Source organism: Panulirus ornatus, chromosome 41 (assembly GCF_036320965.1).
Source record: "Panulirus ornatus isolate Po-2019 chromosome 41, ASM3632096v1, whole genome shotgun sequence".
Lineage (NCBI taxonomy): Eukaryota > Metazoa > Arthropoda > Malacostraca > Decapoda > Palinuridae > Panulirus > Panulirus ornatus.
This window is the reverse complement of record NC_092264.1, coordinates 15,718,603-15,744,794: the sequence shown is the minus strand read 5'-3', so window position 1 is coordinate 15,744,794 and position 26,192 is coordinate 15,718,603. Positions and strand designations below refer to the sequence as shown.

The 26,192-nt window shown below is 50.5% G+C and overlaps 1 pseudogene; it reads right to left on the bottom strand.

Annotated features, from left to right (window-relative positions):
• The window catches only part of LOC139761705 (uncharacterized), a 311,982-nt pseudogene that overhangs the window by 36,009 nt on the left and 249,781 nt on the right, over positions 1-26,192 (bottom strand).

Genomic DNA, 26,192 nt, shown 5'->3' with positions numbered 1-26,192 from the left:
AATATTCTATATAGATTCGAGGACAGAAACCAGGAGAGAGAGAGAGAGAGAGAGAGAGAGAGAGAGAGAGAGAGAGAGAGAGAGAGAGAGAGAGAGAGAGAGAGAGAGAGAGAGAGAGAGAGAGAGAGAGAGAATTTTGAAGCATAAGGCAACGCAGTCACTAGAGGGAATGGAATGGAATTTAAAGCCAGATGATACAATGCAAATGTGGCAGAAGTCTTCCTTTGCAAGCAGAGCCGTTGAACATTGCATCAAGTGACCATCAAACACTGTTAATGCAAAGACTACAAAGAATATCTATCTATCTATCTATCTATCTATCTATCTATCTATCTATGAATTTTCTTTCATTCCACCTTCAAAGAACAATAACCTTGAATGAACCCACTGCCATAGCGAAGTATAGCACAGTATAGCTCAGTTTAGCGAGAGAGTATAAACAAATATCCCAATTCAATCTTTCCTGTAAAATTCCGTGTTTGCTTTATTTCCGCGTTGCTTGGATTTCCTTCTATTCTATTTTCCTACCTGTTGTTGTTTTATATCCATTATTTTTTTTCCTACATGCACTTGTGTTGGTTCCATTCTTTTTTTCCTACCTGCTGTTATTCTGTTTCCATTCTTTTTCCTACCTGCTGTTATTCTGTTTCCATTCTTTTTCCTACCTGCTGATATTCTGTTTCCATTCTTTTTCCTACCCGCTGTTATTCTGTTTCCATTCCTTTTCCTACCTGCTGTTGTTTCCATTCTTTTTCCTACCTGCTGTTATTCTGTTTCCATTCTTTTTCCTACCTGCTGTTATTCTGTTTCCATTCTTTTTCCTACCTGCTGTTGCTTCACCTCCACTCATTTTCCTACCTGCTGTTGTCGCCTGAGGGAGAGGGAGAGGAAGCCTTCTCACTGTCTTAACTCCTGCTGTCGTAGAGTTAGTGAAGAAACTTGCAGATAACCTCGTCACAGGCCAACTGACCTTGTGGTATCTGTATTTCCTATGCACCTCCAAAACCCACAGTAGTACTTAACTGGGGTGACATGTACACACTCCTCCACCTGTAGTACTTACTTAGGGTGCCATATGCACACTCCTCCACTTGTAGTACTTACCTGGGGTGGCATGTACACACTCCTTTACCTATATCACTTACCTGGGGAGCCATATAAACACCCCTCCACCTGTAGCACTTAACTGGGGAGCCATGTACACCTGTATCACATACCTTGGGTGCAGTGTACAAACCTTACCATATGAAGCACATACCTGGGGAGTCGTCATAAGCACACATGTACTCCGAGGTCATGAACTGGGTAATGAGGGTGGACTTGCCCACCCCGAGGGCGCCAATCATAACGACGCGGTACTGGGGTGCGGGCGTGGGCGTAGCCATCTTGCTACAGCCGGGCGTAGACGTGGCCGACCCGATGCTGTGGAGACAAGAGAGAGAGAGAGGTTCAGGCCCTCAGTCATGGTAGGGAGGCGGGGTTCTGGTTGTACCTCCGCCTGTGGGGCAGTGAGGGAGGGGTGTATGTGTCTGTATACACCTTCCTGCTCGAGATGTGTGTGTGTGTGTGTGTGTGTGTGTGTGTGTGTGTGTGTGTGTGTGTACCCGCGCCTGCAGGGTGTGAGGTGGTAGTGTGTAACTGCGTATTTGCACAATATGGGAGAGCAGGTCGACACTCGTAGGGGGGTCCCACATCTCTTGAACCCTGTCGGTGGCTACGTGTTGTCGTGACTGTGTGTCACTGGGGGAGAAAGTGCTATACTCCTGTTGTTCAGTCCCGCCTTCATCCTCCGGCAGGGACCTGGGCTATACCAGGGCAGGGTCTTCCTTGCAGTGCCTCCTACCTGGCCCAGGTCTCGGCCCCCTGGCAGGGACCTGGGCTATACCAGGGCAGGGTCTTCCTTGCAGTGCCTCCTACCTGGCCCAGGTCTCGCCCCCCGGCAGGGACCTGGGCTATACCAGGGCAGGGTCTTCCTTGCAGTGCCTCCTACCTGGCCCAGGTCTCGCCCCCCGGCCCCCTGGCAGGGACCTGGGGCTATACCAGGGCAGGGCCTCCCTGCAGTCTATGTTCCCCTTTAATGTACTCATTGGCCCACCACCCGCCTCCCCTCACGACAGCCACTGCTTATCCTGTCTCTATTCCCGTATCACCACAGCAACAATTTTCTACCCCTGTGTCGCCCCACAGCAACTACTTTCTCTACCTGTATATCACCCCAGTAACCACAATCTCCACCCCTGTATCACTCCACCAAATACTGTCTCTGCCCCTGTATCACCCCACTAATGACAGTCTCTACCCCTGTCTCACCCCAGCAACCACTGTCTCTGCCCCTGTATCACCCCAGCAACCACTGTCTCTACCCCTGTATCACCCCACACCGTACCCCCACACCACGACGTACCCTCAGCCCATACTATAAACACTGTGGCAACCACTTCTATCATTCTAGATACATACAAAGTTCACCACACACTGTCTTACCACATGACAACCGAACGCCCATTTCCTTGTAGAGAATAACATACATATATGGGCAGTGGTAAGCTTGCTTGAGACTAACACTATAACATGCACATCTATTTCAACATATCTTTTCCTTTTCTTATAAACTCTTGGCCTAAATTCTTCCCCCACAAGAGAATCCGTAGGGCTGTAAATGGATATGAATGTGATTTTCATTCAATCTCTTGCAGAATATATTTCCATGGTAAACTGAAGTTTCCTTCCTTCAGGGCGTTCCTTCACTGCTATCTTTATTGTGGTGGGTGGGGGAAGAGCCTTCTACTTTAGCTACATGTTTCCATCTATATAGATAAGAATATAGGACACACCTCATGTCCTCCAGTAGATATCATAGACCCATTTGTGTTTTCCGTTACCTATCTTTCCGACGTCCTCCTGTACATCTACGTTTCATTCCTGTTCCGCTATGTACTCCTGGAATGGAACAGTTGATTCAGAGCTCCGACACATCTTAGGAGGAGGTTGTGGGAGACTTCTCACCCCTTTCCCTCGGGTTTTTCCTGCCACACTCAGGGGTCAGCCATGCTACATACTATGCCCTCTCACTCACACCTCACCTGTCCCTCACACTTCCTCACACCTTACCTGTCCCTCATCCCTCCTCACACCTCACCTGTCCCTCACACTTCCTCACACCTCACCTGTCCCTCATCCCTCCTCACACCTCACCTGTCCCTCACACTTTCTCACACCTTACCTGTCCCTCATCCCTCCTCACACCTCACCTGTCCCTCACACTTCCTCACACCTCACCTGTCCCTCATCCCTCCTCACACCTCACCTGTCCCTCACACTTCCTCACACATCACCCGTCCTTCATCCCTCCTCACACCTCACCTGTCCCTCACACTTCCTCACACCTCACCTGTCCCTCACACTTCCTCACACCTCACCTGTCCCTCACACTTCCTCACACCTCACCTGTCCCTCACACTTCCTCACACATCACCCGTCCCTCATCCCTCCTCACACCTCACCTGTGCCTCACACCTCACCCGTCCCTCATCCCTCCTCACACCTCACCTGTCCTCACACCTCACCTGTCCCTCACACTTCCTCACACCTCACCTGTCCCTCATCCCTCCTCACACCTCACCTGTCCCTCATCCCTCCTCACACCTCACCTGTCCCTCACACTTCCTCACACATCACCCGTCCCTCATCCCTCCTCACACCCCACCTGTCCCTCATCCCTCCTCACACCTCATCTGTCCCTCACAGCTCACCCGTCCCTCATCCCTCCTCACACCTCACCTGTGCCTCACACCTCACCTGCTCGCCCTGCTTACCTGGGTACCCGCTCCCTGCTGCAGGAGGAGACGGTGGAGGTGACCGAGGTGTTGGAGGCGCTCCTTCTGGGCCGCAGGGAGTCGCCGCGGTTGACCACACCCCCGCGGGAGGTGATGCTGAACTGCCGCAGGCGGCACACCCCGGTCTGTGGGGGGGAGGAGAGAGAGGGAAAATGTTAGTGAATCACTAGACTGCCGCATGCGGCACAACCCGGTCTGTGGGGGGGGAGAGGGAAAATGTTAGTGAATCACTAGACTGCCGCAGGCGGCACACCCCGGTCTGTGGGGGAGGAGAGAGAGGGTAAATGTTAGTGAATCACTAGACTGCCGCATGCGGCACAACCCGGTCTGGGGGGGGGGAAGAGGGAAAATGACCAGGAAGTGTAGAGGCGCTGGTAAAAGCCCGTAGGGGGGTCTCTCTCTCTCTCTCTCTCTCTCTCTCTCTCTCTCTCTCTCTCTCTCTCTCTCTCTCTCTCCCTCGACCCATGTCAGCCACAGGAGGAAGCGGTTCTGGAAACACGGGGTTTAGAATCCTGCCTCTGCAATTCCCTCCCCCTTACCCAAACATCCCTCCCTCACCTCCCCAGCCAACCACCACCTCCTCCTCCTCCTCCTCCGGCTCAGGGGGAGGATTACGAAGACCTCATCTGAACTCGGGGTTAACTCCACCTCCCATCGCAGTGGGGTGGCAAGCGGTGGCTCTCCGTTAATGCTTGCCAGTAAGGCATCTAACCCTGTCCGTCTTCCGTTACGACAGAGCACCTGCGCGCGTCTCTCTCTCTCTCTCTCTCTCTCTCTCTCTCTCTCTCTCTCTCTCTCCCTCTCTCTCTCTCTTTCGTTACCGATCGGGAGGAAATACACTCCGGGAAGGCAGAGGTGGAGGGACACGGTGAGCCCCAGCGGCGGGCGGGAACCACACAACGAAGCCTATGCAGATGAGAGAGAGAGAGAGAGAGAGAGAGAGAGAGAGAGAGAGAGAGAGAGAGAGAGAGAGAGAGAGAGAGAGAGAGAGAGAGAGTTCCTCGACTTCAATACGTGCTCAGTGCCGTCTGTAGTCAAGCGAATGTTGAAAAGAACACGAGTTAAATTGGATAGTGTGTTGGTATGTACATAGACGCCCCCAGCACAGTGTGTGTGGTGAGACAGACAGCGTGGGTAGAAACTGGTCAGGTTCCAAGTTCTACATCAGGCCAGCTCCCGGTGTGTACGGACGGGCAGATACACCTGATGATGATGAAGGAGGAGCAGAGCGGCAGAATCTGGTAGAGTTTCGCTTCATGAAGGACGTAGGAACGGGAGAGACGCAGGGTTCCTGCCTCATCTACCAGCGTCATCCATCACAGACGACGTGTTGATGAAGACACCGACGCCAACCTCGACCATACTCCTGTGTTAGGTTAGGTCTTAGGGCGGGAGACTCAGACCTGGTCGACACACACACACACACACACACACACACACACACACGATACACGCGGCCTCACCAAAAGTTCCGGCTTTTGGAACAGATGGAGCATCACCTTGATCCATATTAATGACGCCCTTCCTTAACCTGGGGCCCTCGCAGGCAGCGCCTATCGTCTGCAGCGGACCAGCACCAGCGCTAGGGTTTGGAACAAGGTATATAACACACATGTTATACATCCGGTAGGCAGAACAGACACTAGAACATCCAATCCCATCCACAATACAATGTGTCACCTTTAAGATGCTTATGGTGAAATTAACCAGATCGGTAGACAACAAGATGCTCTCAGTCCTCGGTTAATTCGAGGCTATAGACACTACTGACACTTTGGCCAACTTGGAGAGGCAGATCACACGAATTGTACAGTCTGTGAGCAAAGGACTATACGTCTTAGACAGTGAGAAGACTCAACCTTTTTAGGGACGCGTCTAAACCATCCCCGCAGCAAGAGATGGTACACCACCTCAGTTAACAGGTACCAGCAGTTCCGACACTGTATTCTCAAAGTCCCCCCTTCCTCACTCCTGCCACTGGGGGCAGAGCGACGTGGCCGAACGAGAAACCTGGGGTGATTAATGATTACAGTCTTAATTAGTTCTCTTTTTTGCATCAAGTAATTAAGTTTAGTATGCGGAAATACCGTCAGGTCACTTAATGAACTAACTCTCTAACAACTTCTCAGACCACTGGGGTCAGATAACGACCCTGTGTCATCCCTTGGTGCTACCATTCACATATCGACCATCGGGGACACAGCAAACCAGCAGATGACTTTGGCAACATCTGTATCTCCACAAAATCCTCTTCATCATAAGACACGTTACGAGTCTTCTAGCAGTCATCAGCAATGGTAATGTCCACAAGGTTTCCACCTTACCCTCCGCCCGCGTCGCTCTGTGTACGGAGCCCACAACACAACACAAGAACAGTCCCAGCCAGACCGGATAAATAAGCACACAGCAGAAGCGGCACAAAACACAGCAGGTACATCTTGGGTGCACCACGAGCCTGCAGGAGAACCAGCGCACCATCTCCCACGACATCAGTTTACCAGCGATCAGCCCCGCGGACGCCTCACCAGACGACCTACGCAGCAGACGAATAAAGAAGTGAAGTTCCCCCTCGACGAATGAAGTGCTACCATCTCACCCTTGGCCTCGGGAGTCTCCTCCAAACGCTTCTTCTTGACCTTGAAGGACTTCATTTAATGGATTTTTAACTCTCCAGCAACGGACGTCAGCAGATACACGGACCCTAAGTTTTCCACAACCAAACTACCTTAGAGTAATCAGGGTCTGGCTTCAGAATGACCCAAGGACAACAGTGTGCATAAAAAGGGACTAAAAGGGGGGTCGGGGATAGGTCTGCGAACTCAGGCAATTGGCTTGTTGACCGGGAAAATACAAGGGAGGGAAGGGAAGGATTTCCAGCTCGACCCAGAGATTGGAAGCTGGTGAAAGAAGGTGGAATGGAGCCAATAATGAGGACCTCCCTCCCCTTCCCCCACCAACACTCGGGGCTCAAAAGCAAGTCCAACAAAAAAGAAATAACTGCCGGGGCAAATTTTATCTTTTTTTTTTCCCCCAAGACATTGGAATGTGATCCAAGAGCGTAATGAACTGAGTAGTGTGCCAGGGGAGAGAGAGAGAGAGAGAGAGAGAGAGAGAGAGAGAGAGAGAGAGAGAGAGAGAGAGAGAGAGAGAGAGAGAGAGAGAGAGAGAGAGACTTATAGCCCAGGTGAGGGTGAGGGGTCGAGAGAGCGGGGCTACAGACGAGGCGCAGATCTTACGCAGATACCGACCAAGAAACTGGAGAATCAGAATACACCTGACGTTCTTAAATGATACGTATGAACTGCGTATGAACTGCGTATGAGCTTCAATAGCATAACATTCACGCGTATAAAAGACAATGGTCGTAGATACAAGACTAGCGCGTACTCACTTGTTTGTACGTAAGGTCAGTGCCACTCGGGGGATAATACGCACAAGCGAGTAACACAGATACGCAGGCTTATCGTGTGTCTGGCATCTCGAACATTTTCCCTCGCAACGTAAGCAATTTCCAGCTGATTTTCCGCTCAAGGAGAGGTAAGGGTGTGGGTGGAAAGTCTTCTGCCTCACCAGCTGGCTCGTTTGGAGCCCCTACGTCATACACTCACTCACATATAACACAACCCCTTTAAATATCTTCTCAGACTTTCGCGATACGTGATGGGGAGTACATAAGAAGGACAGATAACAGAAGACCTGATGGTCCATTATCTGGTTATCTGCTGGAGGACAGTGGGAGTAGACTGCGTTCCTAATCCTCTTTGAGGCTGAAAGAGAATAGTGAGAGAGAGAAGGTACCTCTCCACCAACCTCTCCCTCCGGCACAACACCCACCTCTCCGTCCGGCACAACACCCACCTCTCACTCCGGCACAACACCCACCTCTCACTCCGGCACAACACCCACGTCTCACTCCGGCACAACACCCACCTCTCACTACGGCACAACACCCAACTCTCACTCCGGCACAACACCCATCTCTCACTCCGGCACAACACCCACCTCTCCCTCTTCCTTTCAATTTCAATTGTTATTTCCAGTCCCTGAATGTGTATCTAACACGAGGATATTGCTGTGTTATTGTCGAAATCATTGGCATTCACGAAACGTCTCTGTTATTTTAAGAGAAAATTTTGCATATGTGTCTTTCTTCATTCAGCCTTTCTCTGAGCGGCGGAATTGGCTTCGTAGCTCCTCTCTGTACATCTTCTAGTTCCTCGTCTTTGATCAGCTCTGGTGACCATGACTGAATGGTATATTCCAAATGAGGTCTGACTAAGGCATTGCAAAGGGACTCCAAGGAAGGGTTGTTTTTTATAACTGTTTCTCTCACAACACCTCGAAGCTTTGGAACTCTCTTCCCACTCATGTCTTTCCCAATCACTACGACCCGGCATTTCTTAAAAGACAGGTTGTTTTTTTCACTCTCTCAAAATTCGTAAGTATTTTTCCTCGTCTTTTCTTCCTTCCCTTCCATTAACCTCTCCATATTTCAATTAAGGCCCGGCCTTGATGTGGATTTTTGTCTCTGACTGGAGCTTCCAACGTTAAAAAAAATGGGGGAAAAAGGTACTTCAAAGGTTTAGATGTTATGAGTGTTCAACCTCGCGTTTTCTATCTCCTAGAAATACTCCTCTGTTAAGAAACACCGAATGGAAGTACCTGATGAGAGAGAGAGAGAGAGAGAGAGAGAGAGAGAGAGAGAGAGAGAGAGAGAGAGAGAGAGAGAGAGAGAGAGAGAGAGAGAGAGAGAGTAGCATTAGTTCCCTTAATCTTTCCTGCCGTGGCCTCTTTCCCAGTAATGGCACATATATATATTTCTCGCCTCCTCTTGGAATCTCTTAATCTACCTTGACCATTCTCTCTCGTAATTTGGAGACCCGAACTGTACAGCGCACTTGAGGTGAGCTCTCGCTAAAATAAGTGTCCCAGACATATCCTCTGGTTCTTATCTGAATTCCGTCTACCTGTGGATAACCAGGTATATACAGCAGAACATCCCACATCACAGACACATCTCCCCAGGGAAGACCAGGTGCATACAGTATACCCTCCCACATCAATGAAACATCCACACATCACTCACTCTGCACGTAAAATACAACTTCGTCCGGTAGGAGAAACGTTTTCATTCACATCACCACCTCTACACACAACATGGCTCCTCTGTAAACAAATCAGAAGCCATTCCCTGACCACTTCGTCTGTCGCACCTCTACCCTCTGACACATGACCCTCTTCAAGGCCTCGTATGGTTAGACTCGTGTGTGGGGAAACAGCCAAGACGTTCCATTCTTAAGTTGCTATTGGATGGTTGGTCGTAGATGATGACCCTCACGTTTGTCTCAGAAATGTGTTATGCCAGTGAGCGGCCTTTCCTCCTACGTCAGTTCGTGACCAACGCGGCAAGTCGTGCACGTTCGTAAACCAGGATTTCTCCCATCCCAGTCAAACAAAACGTGGCGACCGCCACCCCGCCACTCGTGGTCTTCAATGTAAATCCACTGACAATCCCTTTGGCAGAACGCGCCCTTCATCAAATACATTTCGACTCGACGTCTCACAATCCTCTTTTGTCACCTCACTTCTGCCTCCTGATCCCTTAACCCCAGGCGGCGGCCCAACACGGGCGCCGTGGTTCAGAGCAGACTGAAGTAAACTGAGGTGGTTGGTTCATACCCAGGCTACATGACGGTCTCATAGGCTTAGGTCAGTGTGATGCAGCACTTCCCAACGAGTTACAAGGCCCGTGGTCCACCTAGCCAGCCAGCCATACCGATCCACATGTGTCCCTTACCGTCCAGCTTCCTCCGTCTACTCTTGTGGTCGTCCCATTAAAATCTTCTCATCAGATGCGTTGCTTCTGAGATTAACACAAACGTAATTTTTGCCGAGAGACGGGCGTATCTACGGGCGTATCTATGGGCGTATCCACGTCTTTTACCAGCACGCACACAACGACATACGGCCGTGGCTGATGAAGTAGCGTCCAGCACCAGAGCGCTCAGATGTGGGCCGTCAATTGTGTACATATCAGAATCCTTGTTTAAAATGATGTCTGCCATAAAGCAAGCTTACGAAAACGACTCCCTCCTCCTGCGTGCGTCCTGACCTGACCCATCACTGTGGCTGAACATTGTTGTTCCTAAGTTGCTGATTCTGGAAGGGATCATTTCTGAAATCGTCATGTTCGTTTTGATCATGATTAAGACGAACACGGGTGATTTCACTTTGGACACTTCCCTTGACCTATTCTTGAGTACGTCGTTGGTACGTAGACGCCGAAGAACTAGTGGATTCACTGTGAGCATCAACATTACAGATGTCCTCGACCGCATCAGCGGCCTCGTCCACTCGGGGGCGGCTGGAAAGCAACATCGTTTACGGCAGGAAAGGTTCCTGAGGCACGACCCTTGCTGGCTTGGATGACGGAGTCTTCAACGACCTTAAACTCACTTCGATGCAAACGGATCATTGTAGCGTTAGCGGCAACATAGGCAAGATAATAAGTTTATGATACGCTCGTTGTCAGTCTTGGACGCACCAGACAATTACTTGTTTACCAAATGGCGACCTAGCTACGTGTCTTCGTTGTATATCAACTGACTGTTATATTTCTCTCTTGTGTCTCCCCTGACGATGTGGTTATTACACGAAAGTGCACTTCGGAACTTATCGTGTTTCAGTTCGCCGTGGACTCATAGGAACACACACACACACACACACACACACACACACACACACACACACACACACACATATATATATATATATATATATATATATATATATATATATATATATATATATATATATATATTTTTGCTTTGTCGCTGTCTCCCGCGTCTGCGAGGTAGCGCAAGGAAACAGACGAAAGAAATGGCCTAACCCACCCCCATACACATGTATATACATACGTCCACACACGCAAATATACATACCTACACAGCTTTCCATGGTTTACCCCAGACGCTTCACATGCCCTGATTCAATCCACTGACAGCACGTCAACCCCGGTATAACACATCGCTCCAATTCACTTTGCCCTCCTTTCACCCTCCTGCATGTTCAGGCCCCGATCACACAAAATCTTTTTCACTCCATCTTTCCACCTCCAATTTGGTCTCCCTCTTCTCCTCGTTCACTCCACCTCCGACACATATATCCTCTTGGTCAATCTTTCCTCACTCATTCTCTCCATGTGCCCAAACCATTTCAAAACACCCTCTTCTGCTCTCTCAACCACGCTCTTTTTATTTCCACACATCTCTCTTACCCTTACGTTACTTACTCGATCAAACCACCTCACACCACACATTGTCCTCAAACATCTCATTTCCAGCACATCCATCCTCCTGCGCACCACTCTATCCATAGCCCACGCCTCGCAACCATACAGCATTGTTGGAACCACTATTCCTTCAAACATACTCATTTTTGCTTTCCGAGATAATGTTCTCGACTTCCACACATTCTTCAAGGCTCCCAGAATTTTCGCCCCCTCCCCCATCCTATGATCCACTTCCGCTTCCATGGTTCCATCCGTTGCCAGATCCACTCCCAGATATCTAAAACACTTTACTTCCTCCAGTTTTTCTCCATTCAAACTCACCTCCCAATTGACTTGACCCTCAACCCTACTGTACCTAATAACCTTGCTCTTATTCACATTTACTCTTAACTTTCTTCTTTCACACACTTTACCAAACTCAGTCACCAGCTTCTGCAGTTTCTCACATGAATCAGCCACCAGCGCTGTATCATCAGCGAACAACAACTGACTCACTTCCCAAGCTCTCTCATCCCCAACAGACTTCATACTTGCCCCTCTTTCCAAAACTCTTGTCACCTCCCTAACAACCCCATCCATAAACAAATCAAACAACCATGGAGACATCACACACCCCTGCCTTAAACCTACGTTCACTGAGAACCAATCACTTTCCTCTCTTCCTACACGTACACATGCCTTACATCCTCGATAAAAACTTTTCACTGCTTCTAACAACTTGCCTCCCACACCATATATTCTTAATACCTTCCACAGAGGTGAAGGAAGGAAGGGTGTGGAATTTTGTGATGCACGGCTTGTCACTGATGATACCGATAGTAATAACAATAATAATAAGCAACCCCCCAACACTTTTTACTGCTACAGCGACGACTCTGGATCCAGTTCGGACCGGCGTTTTATGAAGAAAGACCCTTCCGTGGAGCGCACCAGGCTGCGTGGTCGTGTTCTCAAGTTGGTGGCTGGGCCTTAGTTCCGTGGACCTACTACTACTGCCAGTTTTGATTTGATTTGATATATATATATATATATATATATATATATATATATATATATATATATATATATATATATCATCCTTGGGGATAGGGGAAAAAGAATACTTCCCACGTATTCCCTGCGTGTCGTAGAAGGCGACTAAAAGGGGAGGGAGCGGGGGGCTGGAAATCCTTCCTCTCGTTTTTAATTTTCTAAAAGAAGGAATAGAGAAGGGAGCCCAGCACTCTTACCTTCTAGAGCAAAACATTAATTTACTGACAAGGCTGATATCAAGACCTGTAGGATCCCTCTACCTCGCCACAACGGCAGATTAATACGGAGAAGAGAAACCAAACTAATTCCCAGCCATGATTGAAATCCTCGTTCGCAGGAAGCACAGTAACCCTTCGTTTTCTGTAAAAAAACAGACTCGGAAATCTAAGACCGTTTTCTTTAATAAGAGTGGCGCTCAGTCAGAGACTCTACTAAAAATTCATTTATAGTATTAAATTATGACGAGAACTCAAGATAATTTCTTCACGTCGGATAAATATGCAATGGCCAGATTTAAGGATGTGAAGTTACAAGGGAAGACGTAGTCCAAATGGAGGCGAAATCATTTCCAGCAGCAGAGTTACGGAACACTGAAATACACTCCCAACAGGTACAGTCAAAGCGAAGTCTTATGTACACCACTAAAATACGACTAGAAAAATATTGTTAAGATATTTAACCTTGGTGAATAAATACATTTAAAAATATCAAGATATGAATATATTTCAACTGTTTCCTATTTTTCGTTTGAATTCACAGAGCAGCGACCAAAGTTCTCATTATAAAAGGATTTATCTGCCAATCAAACTTTCGTACAAAACGTCCACGCCAGCAGACTCTTTCCACAGTAAATAGCCTTCCTTCGTGGCTATTTTCGACTAATTGTGCTAGAGGGAGTGGTGGATGGAGAGCAATGATGAGTCCAATCAAGGTTCACATTATTCTAAGTTAAATTCCCGTGATCAAACGCGACAAACACCGCCTCATTCCAGGGATAAAGTAAATAATCCTAAACACCGTGTGTGTGTGTGTGTGTGTGTGTGTGTGTGTGTGTGTGTGTGTGTGTGTGTGTGTGTGTGTGTGTGTGTGACGTCCAACGGCGAATTGTCGAGATCTTTGATGTGTATCTGCAGAGGAACGAGGTCATTTGAGAAGATACATATCAGGGTTGAAACACAGACAATGACAAAGGCCTGGGGTACGAGATGGATGAGGCGGGCGTGGTCCGTGCTCCAGTTATTTCAGGCCATTATAACCTGGAGGTCAATGGTTTAGATTAGGGTTCGAAGTCTGACCCGCAGATTGGCTGGGTTCAGTCGGGCGTCCGCTCATGGACAGTCACTGATGAGGTGGATGTATGGACGACTATGACAGCCTATGGGTAAAGCGATGGGCCTGTGTCGCTCTCAGAGGTTGCGTCTCCGGAGCGAGGATGGGTTCGCTGTGTGCAGTCGCTGGCCACCCCTCGCCGCTGTATACACACACACACACACACACACACACACACACACACACACTGGTGAGTGGCCAGACCTCCAACTTCACGTCTCAGTGGAGCACCGCTTCACTCCACCTGGTAACCGAGCGTACAGGAGCTGCGGGACGAGACCTTTGACATCTGTCCACCATGCATTGATAAACACCCGTGGAATGTGGAGAAGTTCCAGATTTTGAACAATCTTGAGGGATGTGAGGCAACACGGGGAAGCCATGGACAGGTCTGTAAGGGGCCTGGTTGTGGCCAGGGTGTAATGTGGTGTCGCTGCATTGCACATGATGAAGGCTACAGGATGAATGTGTAAGAAAGAGCCAATTTTGGCGCGCGCTACCTCCGTAACGCGGGGGAAACGGCGAAGAAGACTGAAAGAAAAGAAGAAAAAAAAAATGAAAATATCATCTCACAGTAACTCCCTGAGGGGCGTCGCCTGTAAGTGTGACCCGGAGCCCCTCTGGGTCACCTCTTCTCCTGACGGTCCAACACATTTGCTGGGCGTTGAGCACATCTGCCCCTCACAGTGTCATATGTGGAGCCCACAACCCTTCCTTGCCTCAGCGACCCCATCATCGGCTCGCCAAGAGCTGCTGCTGGAGAGTCAGTGAGGGCTATTTCTGAGCATGGTGTGCCTCACCGTCTGCGCCTCCGTCAGGAGGATCCTGACGCTCACGACTAACATCGCATCTCTGGCGGCAGTAGATCTTACCCATGCCATTAAAATACCTTCACCAAGGGCGGCCTTGGGTGCCATGCAGACGGGGGCCCCTGTCGTCGCTGGACAATGACGGCGGGTCACCGTTGCCGTCCTGACCCCCATTGAGGGCGCGCGCCAAATCAGCCGCTTTGATCTCCTCCTCCTCGATCGTTACAAGTTTATGAAATTTTCCCGGAACGGCGGCCTTTTGCCCGTCCCTCCTGCCTGCCACTGCACCTGCTCTCTCCACCTTCCCTCCCTCTCCCTCCGTGTGAGGGGGACGTCTTAACCTGGCCGTGATGGGTTTGGGTCTGTGTGTGTGGGACTCATACCATCAGATGATGCCTCCAGACCCAGAGGGCAACTGAGGTGAATCCCTTGGTCCTTGGGGAGAGAGAGAGAGAGAGAGAGAGAGAGAGAGAGAGAGAGAGAGAGAGAGAGAGAGAGAGAGAGAGAGAGAGAGAGAGAGAGAGAGAGAGAGAGGTCGTCACACAGAGCCTCTGTTCAAGCGTGGACTTGCTTATCTTCTCTTCCTCTCCATAACTCAAGGGTTACAGTTACACTGTGAACATCCGGCTGCAGCTTATCACATAAGACCGACGATCAAAGACATTCTCAGTCTCCTGACTGACATGGAAGACAGATTGGAGCCAAGACAGACAGAGAGAGAGAGAGAGAGAGAGAGAGAGAGAGAGAGAGAGAGAGAGAGAGAGAGAGAGAGAGAGAGAGATCTAGTGATGGGTTGGACGTCTGAGCAGACTGGTACAGGCCGTTGTGTTTTCTGTGTCATATCATCCAAATTCCTGTTTTCTATGGGTTCTGCATCCTACGTCTGCCGCATTAATATTATCTGGCTGACTGTGAGAACCATTTGGCCTTCGGTGAGCAGATCTCGTATATGGTGAGGTGGTATACCAAGTGTTTCGTCCACTGGACACAGCGGCACAGACCTCCTCAAACTCTTCCGTAGGACTAATATCCCACAACATCAGTAGACACTCAGCCTGGTTCATCCCCCTCATGAGACTTCCTCTTGTATCTTCCTTCGTCCTTCAGTCCCGCCTAGCCATCCTGTGGCACTCAAACCTCAACTCCAGTGTGAGTGTTCCACTGCTCCTTACTTCTCTCTGGCACGCGGATGGCCACGGGGTCACACATGGACGAACACTAAACAAACGCCCAGTTCGGTACAACTGTGGCGAGGAATATTTCTGCTCCCAACTTCAAGATCTTGCGAAAAGTAAAAAAGAAAAGAGCGAGGAGAAGTGACTCCTCCTGTCTGCCAGCCTAGAGAAATGAGTGACTTCAAATGAAACTAGATCTCACAATATCAAAAGCAGAGTAAGAATCTTCATCATACCTAGCTATACATTTCCACCCTCGTATATTATGCAGAGAAAAGAGATTTACATGAAGAGGTGAGGTTCTGAAACACACTCCTGTCCACAGGTGTGAGAGCCGACCGTGGTGGCAGCATATGCATGAAGGGGGGACCCATCATGCCTGGGGTTGTGTCAGACCCGCAGCGCCCACACAGATACCCACAGCCGTGAACAATGTGTAAAATAGAGGTAATAGACCCACAATATGAAGGTGTCCAACATGAAGACTCGTATAACGTGTGTGTGTGTGTGTGTGTGTGTGTGTGTGTGTGTGTGTGTGTGTTTGTGTGTGTGTGTGTGTGTGTGTGTGTGTGTGTGTGTGTGTGTCCAGTACTCACCGAAGGATCCGCGCTGCTGTTCCGCCGCCTGGGGGAGTCGCCGACGAAGGGGTCGTGGGAAGAATAGCCGGCGAAGCTCCCGGGAGACACATGACCCGACCTGGGCAAGGCTGAGGGCGTGGAGCGTCCGTGGTCGTGGCTTGAGTCCGCCGGAGCGTCGTACTGAGGGCTGGTCGTCTCAAGGTCCTGCTCCGACTCGTCGAAGCTGCTGCAGATGCTGACGTCGCCACTACCACAGTCTTCTATACGGCACCGCTGGCTCGCCTCCGACAGGTACCTGTAGCAGATATGAACCCATGAACCACACCATTTCTCCTCCTTCTCCTCCACCTGCAGTAACAACACCACCACCAGGATAATTATAACAACTTCACAACATGTAACAGTGATTCGTGGTTATGACAAGTTGTGAGCTACCAGACCAAGGATTTCTTAGGGGAAAAATAAGGGTCTGGCGATATCAAAGCAGAGGTTTCAAGACGCTACAAACTTTCTGGCTTCAACTGTGAACAAAAAATGACATGAAAACACATTTCTCAAGCAACAGACCAACCAACCCAGGAATTTTGACCAACGATGATTTCTTTTACAGGTGTGTGGCAGGTGTGTGTGTGTGTGTGTGTGTGTGTGTGTGTGTGTGTGTGTGTGTGGGTCTGGGGGGAAGGGAAGACCAGCTGGCCCCAGTGTGACTGGGGGAAGGGGAGTGTGGGGTGGTGGTGAGGTCTGGCCTTATGACTGGGGGAAAGGTTGGTGGCTTCCTTCATCTGCAGCGGGATGGCTGCTCTGATGGATTGTGTCCAGCGAGAGGAGCCGGCTCGTGCGAGAGGGGGGGGGGGGGGGGTTAGCAGAGACGGGAGGAGGGGCAAGAGGAGCCGGGAGGAGGGGCAAGAGGAGACGGTAGAAGGGCTAACAGAGCCGGGAGGAGGGGCAAGAGGAGCCGAGAGGAGGGCTAACAGAGCCGGGAGGAGGAGCAAGAGGAGCCGGGAGGAGGAGCAAGAGGAGCCGGGAGGAGGAGCAAGAGGAGCCGGGAGGAGGAGCAAGAGGAGCCGGGAGGAGGAGCAAGAGGAGCCGGGAGGAGAGCTGACAGAGCCGGGAGGAGGATGATGACCGGCCACGACGTCATGCGGGCTGGCATGACCCACAGTGACCTAACATGTGACCTGGCCTGGCCAGCCCCCACCTGACCTCACACACTCGACCTTGACCTCTCATGACCTGCTGGGGCTTAATCCGTCATGCTGAGTGACCTGACATGACATCACGCGCTATTCTGCAACGACAGATGTCATCTTTCGGCTGACGTGACGTCGCAATGTATGATGATGACCGTATGACGTCACACACCCTGCGCTGATTTACTCTGGCCCCCCCCACCCCCTCCATTTCCTCAACACACACACACACACACACACACACACACACACACACACACACACACATCCGCTTGGTGTCTTGTTAACACGCCTTGAGCACAACGGTACGACCCTTGAGCACGACAGTACGACCCTTGAGCACGACGGTACGACCTTTGCGCACGACGGTACGACCCTTGAGCACGACGGTACGACCCTTGCGCACGACGGTACGACCCTTCAGCACGACGGTATGACCCTTGAGCACGACGGTACGACCCTTGAGCACGACGGTGCGACCCTTGAGCACGACGGTACGATCCTTGAGCACGATTGTGCGACCCTTGCGCACGACGGTACGACCCTTGAGCACGACGGTATGACCCTTGAGCACGACGGTACGACCCTTGAGCACGACGGTACGACCCTTGAGCACGACGGTACGACCCTTGAGCACGACGGTGCGACCCTTGCGCACGACGGTACGACCCTTGAGCACGACGGTATGACCCTTGAGCACGACGGTACGACCCTTGAGCACGACGGTACGACCCTTGCGCACGACGGTACGACCCTTGAGCACGACGGTACGACTGCTGGCGTTTGACGACCTGGTCTTTGATATGACCCCTCAGTCACCATAGTCATACTCTATGGTCGTCCAGTCGTGGCCAAAGGCCATCAGGTCGTACGCACGGGCTGAGGGAGTTAAAGTAGCGATGACGAAGATGTTTCTTCGAATAAAACATAAGGCAAAATGATCGAAATACAGACAAAAATAAAGTAAATAGGAGATGGGGAGATAATAGGAGGTGGGGAGATAATAGGAGGTGGGGAGATAATAGGAGGTGGGGAGATAATTTCTTTTATTGGGGGGAGAGGTGTGTGTGTGTGTGTGTGTTGGGTACTTAAAAGGAGAAAATGTGATCATAGGAACAGAGAAGGGGGCCAGGTGAGGCTATTCCCTCATAGGCCCCGTCCTCTGTTCATAACGCTACCTCGCTAACGCGGGAAATGGCGAATAGTATGAAAGAAAGAGAGAGAGATACCGTGATGTGGGACTCACAAGAGAAGACATCAGGACAGACGAGAGTGGTACGAGAGGCGTCCTCCTACCACTGTTATTGTAGGGGTCTGAGTGATGTAGGGGTGTGTGGGGGGGTGATAGTAGGAGGAGGAGGAGGAGGAGGAGGAGGAGGAGGAGGAGGAGGATGGCTAAAGAGCCATCATTGTAGTGCTCTTCCTCGAGACAATGATGGGTAACCATGGCCACTCGCTACTTCCTTCCCTCAACGTCTATACAAAGATGTCTGTCTGTCAGTCTCTGTCTGTCTTTGTCTGTCTCTGTCTGTCTGTCTGTCTCTGTCTCTCTATCAGTCTCTATCTGTCTCTGTCTCTGTCTGTCTGTTCTCTGTCTGTCTCTCTGTGTCTCTCTCTGTCTGTCTCTGTCTGTCTTCCGCGCCTCATGTACAACACAGCAGCACAGACAGGAGAGAGAGAGAGAGAGAGAGAGAGAGAGAGAGAGAGAGAGAGAGAGAGAGAGAGAGAGAGAGAGAGTCAGCATAAGTCTTGCGCATATCGTCAACACTCACGACACAACACCAGATCTCCCTCACTCAGCGCCAACACAGCCACCCTCTTTCACCAACAGCAGTAGCGCCAGCAATGACAAGTAGAGAGACAGCGCCAACAATAGGGAGGGTCGTTCACCAGGCGACTGCGGTCTGTTCAGAATGAACGACCCTCTGATGGTGAGACACTGAACCTAAGGGATGCCTGGTGGTCGTACACATTTATGGACGACTGTGGATTCGTCCAGATCATATTCTCCACCCCTACGACCCTTGAGCAAAACGGTACGACCCTTGAGCACAAAGGTATGGTCCTTGGGTACGACGATACGACCCTTGAGCACGACGGTGCGACCCTTGAGCACGACGGTCCGACCCTTGAGTACGACGGTACGGCCCTTGAGTACGACGGTACGATCCTTGAGCACGACGGTATGGTCACAATGGTACAGTCCTTGAGCACAACGGTGCGACCCTTGAGTACGACGGTGCGACCCTTGAGCACGACGGTACGATCCCTTAAGCACGACGGTAAGACCCTTGAGCACGACGGTATGACCCTTAAGCACGACAGTATGACCCTTGAGCACAACGGTATACGACCCTTGAGCACGACGATACGACCCTTGAGCACGACGGTATACGACCCTTGAGCACGACGGTATACGACCCTTGAGCACGACGGTACGACCCTTGAGCACGACGGTATACGACCCTTGAGCATGACGGTATACGACCCTTGAGCACGACGGTGCGACCCTTGAGCACGACGGTATACGGCCCTTGAGCACGACGGTGCGACCCTTGAGCACAACGGTATACGGCCCTTGAGCACAACGGTATACGGCCCTTGAGCACAACGGTATACGACCCTTGAGCACAACGGTAACGGCCCTTGAGCACGACGGTACGGCCCTTGAGCACGACGACGAAACTCTCGATTTATAAGAGACAGCTACAAGCGTTGGAAACAGGGGGGGTGACCCTCCCCTCCCTGATGGTAACCTTGGAAACAAGAGAGGATTTTCACCAGACTTCGCCAATGGAGCCAGATCAAAACACGGCAGGAGGTTAAGACCTCGTCTATCTGACCTCCCTCAGTGTAGGATGAACGAAGTCGACTCCACGGGAGACCTAAGTCCACGATCGGCTCATGCGTACCACCCCACGTAACACGCCAAGTTAAACACACAAAAGTGAGACAGAAAATTTCTACCAATCAGTTGGGCAATGAACCCACGTATCCACGCCGCCATAGTCTTCCTGAGTTCATATCTAAGACACAGTACAGACGAGGCATAGACTGAATGTGCACAGGACCCAAGTCATACTGACGGAGGAGTGGAGACATAGAGCTATACACAGCAAGGCACAGAGCCTCTGTGATATCTTCAGTCATGATGACAGACGAGACATACGAACCTGTACGAAAGTGGGTCACGCCACTACTCAAGGATAAGAAATATAAGCTGAGGAAAACTGGTATTGACAATTCCTAAGCGTGCCTTCCAAAACATCAAAGTTGTGTTGTAACTCAACGATTCTGAAGATCAAATAGAACAATCCGTGAACATCGCTCGGTAAATATATATAAAAAAAAAAGCTGCGTCGGTAGATACAAATCATGACTTCCACCCAAATTCAAGTCTGCGTCCACAACACCGTCGGATGGTCAGTCATAACAAACGGGCCATCATCCACGCTGTGACTCAGGCTTGAGGTCGAGAAAAAACCATCCTCTTCCGCCTCCTGCTGGGCCTGGCTCGCCAGATACAGTCATCCCAGAGGAGGCAAATCACAACAGTCAGTCGTTGTCTTGCTCTCTGCTCGTACCCCTCACCCGGAAGGGGTGGAGTTCGAGTAATACAGGGAGACTTTCCTCCACTGATCATCCTCCATACTCATCCTCCAGCCTCTACACTCGTCCTCCAGTCTCTACATAACCTTCCTTCTGCCACAAGACTCATCTCTCAATCTATATATTCCGTCTCCCAGCCTACAAACCCACCTCTCAGCCTTCACAGTTCAGCTTTCAATGTCCACACTCGTCCCTCACCCTCCAAACTCGTCCCTCACCCTCCTCACTCGTCCCTCACCTTCCACATTCGTCCCTCACCTTCCACACTCGTCCCTCCACACTCATCCCTCACCCTCCTCACTCTTCCCTCACCCTCCTCACTCGTCCCTCACCCTCCTCACTCGTCCCTCACCCTCCACACTCGTCCCTCACTCTCCACACTCCCTCACTCTCCACACTCGTCCTTCACTCTCCACATTCGTCCCTCACCCTCCACACTCGCCCCCACCCTCCACACTCGTCCCTCACTCTCTACACTCGTCTCTCACCCTCCACACTCGTCCCTCATCCTCCACAGTGACCCGCAGCATCCCTTACCCTCAATATTTCCTTCCACGGCATCACTCACCCTCCACAGTGTCCCCCACAGCATACAGTCTCCACAGTGCCCCCACATCATCCTTCATCCTCCACAGGGTCCCCCATGGCACACTCACCTCCCACAGCACACCCTTCACTCTCAACACCCTCCCGCCACTGAGAACACCCCACTTATCATTCACCCCAGCAACACCTACCTCAACTGTTAGTTACCCATCAACACCCACCTTACCTATCAATCACCCCCATCAACACCTACCTTACCTATCATTCACCTCACCACGATCTACCTTACCTATCAGTTACCCACCATCACCGTCCCCTTCCCGCCAAATTGGTTCCAGGAATCAATTTTCTCCCCTCCCGCTGAGCCACAGGGGTGATCCAGTCCTGGGGTGTGGGGTGAGGGAGGGAGGGAGGGGGGAGGGTAGTAATGGGCTGAGAATGGCGCTGGGGTGATGACGTGGAGTGGCGTGTCGGGCCTGGCTGGGGTGGTGTGAGGAGGGGATAACCCCAGCTGTCGGGCCTGGCTGGGGTGTGTGAGGGGGGAGGGGTAACCCCAGCTGCCGGGCCTGGCTGGGGTGGTGTGAAAGGGGGGGGTGAAACCCCAGCTGCCGGGCCTGGCTGGGGTGGTGTGAGGAGGGGACAACCCCAGCTGCCGGGCCTGGCTGGGGTGGTGTGAGAGGGGGGAGTGAGTGGGGCCGCCACTGCCCCTACCCTCTCAAAACGAATCAATACCATTCATCGAAAAAGGGCCCGTGGGGTGCCTTCTTTACTCAAGCGTGGAGTAATTTGAAACGGGAGGAGCAGGGGAGGTCACTTGTCCCCCCACACCCTTTCCGTCATCTTTAACTTGTGAGGTAAATAAAAACGAGACGAATAATGCAGCTATTTCCCACAAGATCAAATGTGAAAGAAAGAAACAAACAAACAAAAAAAGAGCGGAGGGTAGCGATGTTGTTTCCTGTGGGGGCGGGGTAGCGACAGGAATGGATGAAGGCAAGCAAATATGAATATGTACATGTGTAATTATGTATATGTCTGTGTATGTGTATGTATATGTTGATATGTATATGTATGTATATGGGCGTTTATGTATATAGATGTATATAGATGTGTATATCAGTGGATGGGCCATTCTTCGTCTGTTTCCTGGCGCTACCTCGCTGACGCGGGAAACAGCGATTATGTATATAAAAAAATAAGTATATATCAAGGATTTTGAGGCATGGCGTTATGAAGATTTCATTCCTCTTTTCGACTGAGAGAGTCATGTGTTTGTCGATGCCTCGCCCGAGAGGCATTGTGGTGAGCTGTTCACTCGGCAATACTGTGTGTGAAATAGAAAGAAAACGGCCACTTCAGAGGCAACTTACACGTGAGGAAATGGATCTCGTCCCTTTGGGGTGCAACAGACGAAGGCGCTGAGGGATCTCGTCCCTTTGGGGTGCAACAGACGAAGGCGCCGAAGGACCTCGTCCTTTTGGGGTGCAACAGACGAAGGCGCTAAAGGATCTCGTCCCTTTGGGGTGCAACAGACGAAGGCGCCGAAGGATCTCGTCCCTTTGAGGTGCAACAGACGAAGGCGCTGAAGGATCGTGTCCCTTTGGGGTGCAACAGACGAAGGCGCCGAAGGACCTCGTCCTTTTGGGGTGCAACAGACGAAGGCGCTAAAGGATCTCGTCCCTTTGGGGTGCAACAGACGAAGGCGCCGAAGGATCTCGTCCCTTTGAGGTGCAACAGACGAAGGCGCTGAAGGATCGTGTCCCTTTGGGGTGCAACAGACGAAGGCGCCGAAGGATCTCGTCCCTTTGGGGTGCAACAGACGAAGGCGCCGAAGGATCTCGTCCCTTTGAGGTGCAACAGACGAAGGCGCTGAAGGACCTCGTCCCTTTGAGGTGCAACAGACGAAGGTGCTGAAGGACCTTGTCCCTTTGGGGTGCAACAGACGAAGGCGCTGAAGGAGTGACTGAAGGTCGGTCGCAGTGGAGGCACTTGTGAACGGAGGTAGTATGAGATGGACCCGTTGGTTTCACTCGGTCGAAAATTAAGTGTGTAAAGTGAAAGAAATACTTTTCTTTTTATAAGTGTGGAAGACCATTATTTTCACTTTACTCCACTAGGCACGGATTGAGGCTCTGTGTGAGTTATGTTTCTAAGGGTTGGATGGAGTGTGGGGTTGTGGCTAGCGTTACTGACTTTGACGTATTCACGGGCCCTTCTCGGGTCGAGAGCATATAGGCTCCAATCTTGGTTGCGGCAGTCGGCCCACAGTCAACCTAGCTGTTCATCCTCCCACAGAGGTTGGTCGATAAATTGGGTACCTTAGCTTAGGCTAGGATATATATATATATATATATATATATATATATATATATATATATATATATATATATATATATATATATATATATATATATTATGCAAGATATTTTCATTCGGACACAGGTAATTAAAGACCATAGTATAATTACCATTACTGAGTGTCTCTTTACCTTTTCCTAATTTCCAAACACATGTTCGTGGAAAGCAGGAAAAGTGAATTTCCAAATGCCATTTTTTCACCATATCCTCAGCGCGTACTACACAATGAGCTTTCGGGAGTCATCACACGGACAGCTAACACATCCTGACGTGTGAGGCCAGCCACATGGGACCTTCCCTGCTCTTTGACGGGTGGAGGCGGCACCAAGCAGTCCCTGAGTGAGGGAGGGAGTGAGGGAGGGAGTGAGGGAGGGAGGGAAGGGAGAAAATCCTCGGAGAAAAATCTGTTTCCGTGATTCGCAATTCGTTGCGACGCCTGCAATGTCTGAGCCTTTTCGTGTCGTCCAGCGACAGCTGTCGTGGAAGAGTAGTGTGTGTGTGATTCCTTCTCTCGTGGATCGTTTGAGTGGACCATCCTGTTAGTACGTTCTGAATCTACGACTCAAGGATGTAGTGGTTAGTGTAACCATCAGAATGAAGTTCATAGCCTTCGTGAGGACAAGCAAAGATGTAAACTACATTGGTGGGTTTTCAAAGGATTATTTCTTTTCTTTCCTTTTTGTCTTGAGTCAAATTACTTTTTTTTACATATGGTAGTTAATCACTCTGGGTCTCATGCAGTAAATAACATGACCAAAATTATCTTTTAGGTCGCTGTAGCAGTGTACGTTGTTCTTGATAATGTCTTGCAATACAAGTTCATCTGCCTTATACACTTGTGGCGTTTGGTTTACGTGAAAATACTCTATATTTAGTGTTCCAACGGGCCTGTGACAGTGGACTGTGGGGACCAGATAGAGATTTGCTAAGTCCCTTCAAACCAAAGTTACTTCAAATGATTTGATCCCATTATAAACTTACATCATTTACTTTTTTCGAATTCAGTAATTGTACCGCTCCTTCTCCCATATCTCGCGCAGTGGTCTGGTTGCTTCTGGGACGTTGAAGGAGACAGACGTTACATACGACAATAGTCTTTCGTTGGGTGTCTCCAGTCGCCACACTCTTCTCGTCACTATTTCACCGATCACTGGTATCGGGTCCTCACATTACAAGGGTTGGGAGCAAGTCCCTCGCCTGACTGAGACATTCCTTCTTTTCGCTTTCCATGAATGACGCCCTAACTTATTTACTTTTTTTTTTGGCGCCCTTGTAAACACACACCACACACCATCGCGAGGCTGGCCCAAACCCACCCACCTCAACCCTGCATTAGACACTCCCACCAGACAACGGCCGCTAATGTCCCGCATCAAAGGAGCGTTCGTGACCACGTATTCTCACGCCACACAATAGGGAAATGACACATAGCTTCCTCACACGGGGCATGTGGAGGAGGTGATACTGGCTCTCTCTCAACACCACGGCCGACCGAATGGCTGTGAGCAACACAGTGATCACATGCGTGTTTCCCTGAGGCCAATACAGCTCTACACAACACCCATTGGACCACTGATATCTACAAGGAAAGTTCTTGGTCGCCACCATTGTTGGATACAATTAAAGAACACGTGTTTGAAATGTTTGCTCGGCACCTACATCAGTCCATGAACAAGGTATAACATCAAGAAGAACAGAATGAGGCTTATATACCCAGTGGGAAGACTTCTAGTTCCCGGCAGGATGGTGAACGCAACCTCACCCAATGTAATAACTCACACAGCCTCCACAATCCACCCATCTCCCTCACCCTGCATCCTTCCTCTTCCCTCTCCCTCACCCTGCATCCTTCCTCTTCCCTCTCCCTCACCCTGCATCCTTCCTCTTCCCTCTCCCTCACCCTGCATCCTTCCTCTTCCCTCTCCCTCACCCTGCATCCTTCCTCTTCCCTCTCCCTCACCCTGCATCCTTCCTCTTCCCTCTCCCTCACCCCACATCCTTCCTCTTCCCTCTCCCTCACCCCACATCCTTCCTCTTCCCTCTCCCTCACCCTGCATCCTTCCTCTTCCCTCTCCCTCCCCCACATCCTTCCTCTTCCCTCTCCCTCACCCTGCATCCTTCCTCTTCCCTCTCCCTCACCCCACATCCTTCCTCTTCCCTCTCCCTCACCCTGCATCCTTCCTCTTCCCTCTCCCTCACCCCACATCCTTCCTCTTCCCTCTCCCTCACCCCACATCCTTCCTCTTCCCTCTCCCTCACCCCACATCCTTCCTCTTCCCTCTCCTTATCATACACCAAACCTCCATCCATTCCCTCCACGGGTCCACAACACCTCAGAGCTCCTCCTCCTCCTCCTCCTCCTCCTCCTATTCTCTATCTTCCCCTCATAGTCATGAGGACGTCTATCAAGTCCCATGGTCATCCTCTCATCCTCCTGGC